At 34.0% G+C, this 6,000-nt stretch overlaps 1 pseudogene; it reads right to left on the bottom strand.

The window, feature by feature from the left end:
* On the bottom strand, positions 179 to 5,020 carry LOC109950845 (annotated as a pseudogene).

Consider the following 6,000-nt stretch of genomic DNA (forward strand, 5'->3'; position numbering starts at 1 on the left):
AAGAAGAGGGTAGCGTTACCTGAGAATTGACATCCAAAGTGAAAGCCTGCAACGTGTTACTGGAAAAACAAAACAAACAAAAACAACAAAAATGTAGAATTTTTTTATTTTTATTTTTTCAAGTGAACAAAAATTTCTAAACTAATTATATACAACAGATGGACTAAGGGAAGTCCAATCAATCCTGGTAAACAGGTTCGTTCAAAGAAACTGTCTCATCTTCTGGAACACATCTCCCCAAGTAAGGTTTAAGTCGTTGGCCATTAACCTTAAAAATATTTTCATTCTTGGGATCCTCAACCTCAACAGTCCCATATGGGAAAACTCTTTTAACAATGAAAGGCCCTGTCCATTTAGTTCTTAATTTTCCAGGAAACAAATGAAGTCTAGAATTATATAAAAGAACAAGTTGAGAAGGCTCAAAATTTTTCCTCAAAATATTTTTATCATGAAAAACTTTAGTACGTTCTTCGTAAATTCGTGAGTTCTCATATGCATCATTCCTGACTTCCTCAAGTTCATTCAATTGGAGTTTTCTCAAGGTACTTGCATCTCCAAGACTAAAGTTAAACAATTTGATAGCCCAATATGCTTTATGTTCTAATTCAACAGGTAAATGACAAGGTTTACCATAAACTAGCCTATATGGGGACATACCAAGAGGTGATTTATATGCAGTATGGTATGCCCACAAAGCATCAGTTAGTCTCAATGACCAATCCTTCCGGGTTGGATTCACCGTCTTTTCCAAGTTCGGCTAGGCCATTTGTCTGTGGATGGTATGGAGTGGAAATCTTATGGGTTATCCCATATTTTTTCATCAAAGCTTCAAATGGTCGGTTGCAAAAATGTGATCCTCCATCACTGATGATCGCTCTAGGAGTACCAAACATGGACAATACATTTTCTTTCAAAAATTTCGAAATAGTTTTATGATCATTCTTCCGACATGGTATGGCCTCAATCCATTTTGAAACATAATCTACAGCAACAAGGATATATAAGTAACCAAAAGATGGAGGAAAATGACCCATAAAATCAATGCCCCAACAGTCAAAATTTTCAATAATTAAAATTGGGTTAAGAGGCATCATATTATGTCGAGTAATTTTTCTCAACTTTTGACAACTTGGACAAGTCTTGCAAAATTCATACACATCTTTGAAAAGTCTAGGCCAATAAAAACCACATTGAAGAATTTTGGCTGAAGTCTTTTTGGAAGAAAAGTGACCTCCACAAGCCTCAGAATGACAAAAAGATATGACACTAAATATTTCATCATCAAGAACACACCTTCAGATTATTTGGTCGGGACAATATTTGAAGAGATACGGGTCATCCCAAAAAAATTTTCTCACCTCAACCATAGATTTCTTTTTCTCTTGCGAGGTCCAATGAGGTGGGATAAGACTTGTAGCAAGAAAATTCACAATGTTAGCAAACCACGGTAATTTAGAAATACCAAACAATTGTTCATCAGGAAATAAATCTTTTATAGGCAAATATTCAGAAGGCTCCTCAAAAGATATCCTAGAAAGATGGTCTGCAACAACATTCTCCACTCCTTTCTTGTCCTTGATTGTAAGATCAAATTCTTGGATCCATCTAATCAATCGTGATTTGGCTTCCTTCTTTGTCAATAAATACTTCAAGGTCAAATGATCTGTAAAAACAACAATTTGTGAGCCCAAAATATACGACCTAAACTTTTCCAGTGCAAAACTGCAGCAAGCAATTATTTTTCAGTTGTAGTGTAATTTTTCTATGCACTATTCAAAGTTCTGCTTGCGTAGCAGATAACAATAGGCTTCTTGTCTTTTCTTTGGCCTAGCACTGCCCCAATAGCACCATCACTAGCATCAAATATTATTTCAAATGGCATGGACCAATCTGGGGGCTGTATTACAGGAGTTGATGTTAGCATTTTAATCAATTTCTCAAATGCTTCTTGACATGCATAATTCCAATCAAATTTAGCATCTTTCTCCATGAGATTATTTAATGGCTTTGCAATTGCACTAAAAATTTGTATGAATCTCCGATAGAAACCTGCATGTCCTAAAAAAAGATCTGATATCTTTAACAGTTTTAGGAATAGGCATATTAGCAATTAAATCAATTTTTGACTTATCCACTTCAATTCTTTTGTGAGAAACAATGTGTCCAAGTACTATGCCAGATGTGACCATGAATTGGCATTTCTCCCAGTTAAGCACCAAATTTTTCTCTTTACACCTGATAAGAACATTCTCCAAGTTAGATAAACAATCAGAAAATAAATCACCAAACATAGTAATATCATCCATGAAAACTTCTAAATATTTTTCTACCATGTCACTAAATATGCTTATCATGCAACGTTGGAATGTAGCTGGTGCATTGCAAAGACCAAAAGGCATTTTTCTAAAAGCGAAAGTTCCAAATGGGCAAGTAAAAGTTGTTTTTTCTTGATCTTCTAATGAAATCTCAATTTGATAATATCCTGAATACCCATCGAAAAAACAATAATACATATGCCCTGCAACTCTTTCCAAAATTTGGTCAAGAAATGGTGAAGGAAAATGATCATTTCTTGTGACTGAGTTCAATTTACGATAATCAATACACATTCTCCATCCAGTAGTGGCCCTAGTTGGTACCATTTCTCCATTATCATTTTCAACTACTGTGACTCCTGATTTTTTAGGAACAACCTGTGTAAGACTCACCCATTTGCTATCAGAAATTGGATATAAGATACATGCATCCCAAAGTTTAAGTACTTCTTTTTGCACAATTCTTTCATTGTTGGGTTAAGTCTACGTTGAGCCTGCCTAACTGGTTTAGCATCTTCTTCAAGAAAAATTTGGTGTGTGCAAACCAAAGGACTAATACCTTTAATATCAGATATAGTCCATCCAATAGCAGTCCTATGATCTTTCAAAACTTTAAGTAACATACCTTCATGCAAAAGCTCTAGTTTAGAAGATATTACCACAAAATATGTCTCATCTTCTCCCAGAAAAGCATATTTAAGTCCACCAGGAAGAGGCTTCAGTTCACACTCTGGGGCTTCTTCTCTTGATGATTTTGTCTCATCACTCACAGTTGGCAGCTCCTCGTATTTTGGTACCCAACCATTATGTTCTTGTACCTGCGCAGAATCCAACAAAGAACAAAGATATTGTACTTCAAAATCTTGTGCAAAATTACAATCCCCATTTACTAAAAAAATTTGCAATGGATCAGAAGAAAAAGAAGAATTAAAGCAATTTTGAACAATTGTCTCGATCATGTAAACTTCTTTGTCGACATCTTCATTGTTTGTGGGTTGCTTGCATATGTTGAATATGTTGAGCTCCAATGTCATGCTTCCAAATGATAGTTGCATAAGTCCATTCCTGCAATTTATATGAGCATTAGATGTAGCAAGAAATGGTCTTCCAAGAATAATAGAAATTTGAGAATTAGAATGCACAACTGGTTCGGTATCCAAAACTATAAAATCAACTGGTTTGTCTACCTGAACCAGCACATCTTCCACCATACCTCTTGGGATTTTGACTGAATGGCTAGCCAATTGCAATGTTATTGAGGTGAGTTTTAATTCACCAAGACCCAATTGCTTATAAACCGAGTAAGGCAACAAATTAACACTAGCACCCAAATTCAATAAAGCTTGTTCAATAATAAAATTTCCAATAATACAAGAAATTGTGGGACAACCTAGATCTTTGTACTTGGGTGGAGTATTAGTTTGAAGAATTGCACTTACATTTTCAGTTAAAAATGCAGTCTTATCAATATTGTGCTTTCTTTTTATAGTGCATAAATCCTTTAAAAATTTTGAATATGAAGGAATTTGTTTTATAGCATCCAGAAGAGGTATATTGATTTTCACTTGTTTAAAAACCTCCAAAATTTCAGGATTTTGATTTTTCTTTACAGCCCTAAGTGCTTGTGGAAATGGAGCAGGAAAAGGGCACTTAACAATTTCAGAATCATTATTTTCTTTTTCATTATTTTTGGATTTTTATGAATTCCTTTTATTTTCAACTATTACTAAATCATCTTTCCCAATTATTTTTCCACTACAAAGAGTAGTGACAGCCTTCACATATTCATGCTTATTTTCATTCAAAGAAGAAGAAGAAGGGGTAGTTACCTCTAACTGTGCATGTGGATTAGGTTGGACTTGAGAAGGAAATTTACCCTTTTCTTGAATTGACAGCGAAGAAGTGAGTTTGGAAAGAGTGCTCTTAATCTCACCAATGTCTTGTGCATTCTTTTGATTTGTGACAGTTTGGCTTTGTATGAATTGCTTCATAACATCTTCCAAATTTGATGACGATGATTGTCCTTCCACCTATGGAGAATAATAAAAAGAATTAGATTTTTGTTGAGGCACATTATTATTAGTATTATTTCTCCAACTGAAATTTGGGTGGTTTCTCCATCCTGGACTATAAGTTTCAGCAAAAGTGGATGATTTTTTAAATTGATTCACAAAGTTTGCTTGATCGTGCAACATTTCTCTGAAAGCTGAAAGTGTTGGACACTCTTTTGTTACATGTCCCATGACCTCGTAAACTTCACAAATCTCAAAAATTTCTTGACTTGCAATTAAATTAACTTTTTAAGGCAATTTTGATTTTAGAGTTTCAACTTCCCTAGCCATTGTTGCCAATTGAGCTGTGAGACTATCTTCCTCCTTAAGGTGATAAGTACTGCCGCTAGAAGGATTAATAGAAGATTTTGGCTTTTAGTTATTAGGTTCAAATGTGTTGGGAGTGCTCCAAATGTGAGATTTCTCTGCAATTTCATCAAGAAAATCAAAAGCATCTTCAGGATCTTTATACATAAAATTTTCATTACACATCATCTTAATAAATTGTCGATCTTTAGGTGTTAAGCCATCATAAAAATGACTTACCATCCTCCATCTTTCAAAACCATGGTGAGGACATAACATTAACAAATCTTTAAATCTTTTCCAAGCTTGAGGTAAAGACTCAGTATCTTTTTGAGGAAACGTGGTCATCTGTCTTTTCAAAGAATTTGTCTTTTGAATTGAGAAAAATTTCTTGAAAATTTTAGTTTGCATTTCAAGCCATGTTCCAATTGTTCTTGGCCTTAGAGAATAAAGCCAAGTCTTCGCTTTATCTTTAAGTGAAAATGGAAACAGTTGTAGCAAAACTGTATCAAGCCTACACCCTTGTGTGGGAAAAGTTCCACAAACTCCCTCAAACCCACACACATGTGAATATGGATTTTCATATTTCACTCCATGAAAAGTTGGTAAAAGTTGTATCATGCCCGGTTTAAAATCAAAAGTTTAACCGTTTAACAGAAAAATGATGCAATATGGCACACTTGTACGAGCATGATGCAAATAATCATGTAATGTCCTAACAAGTGGATTCTCATCATTATGAACACTATGATTATCTTCATCATTTTGGGGGCCTTCCAAAATGCATTATTATTGTTATTATTGTTATTATTATTATTATTCTCAGTCATTTGTGATGAAATTTGGTCAAATTGAGGTTTCTTTGCAAATCTACCAAACCGATCACGATATCTTATAAACAAAATAAAGAAGCAACAAATAAATAAATAAACTAAACTAATTTTTTTTAATTTTTGTTAATAAAAAAAACTAAGACAAAAGCAAACAAAAAAAACACCAAAAATAAAAATAGAAATGAAAAATTTAGTTTGATAAGCCTTACCTAATTAGCTTTGGAAACTAAAACCGCGAACCTTAACAATAAATTTCTTTGTGCTACTTTTCGCTTCACCACTCCCCGGCAACGGCGCCAAAAACTTGTTGCGTCTACCCAAGTGCAAGTAGTCACACGTAGTAATAATCTTGGAAGTCCAAGTATCGTATCATCAAGGAGCAGGTAGGCAAATATCTGCACACAAAGAAATAATTAAATGTACCACAATAAAAGTGACAAGAAAAATGGGAAAGTAATTTGATTTGATTATTGTGGAAATTGAGTTTAAAAATGA

The sequence above is a fragment of the Prunus persica genome, chromosome G8, assembly GCF_000346465.2.
Source record: "Prunus persica cultivar Lovell chromosome G8, Prunus_persica_NCBIv2, whole genome shotgun sequence".
Classification (NCBI taxonomy): Eukaryota; Viridiplantae; Streptophyta; class Magnoliopsida; order Rosales; family Rosaceae; genus Prunus; species Prunus persica.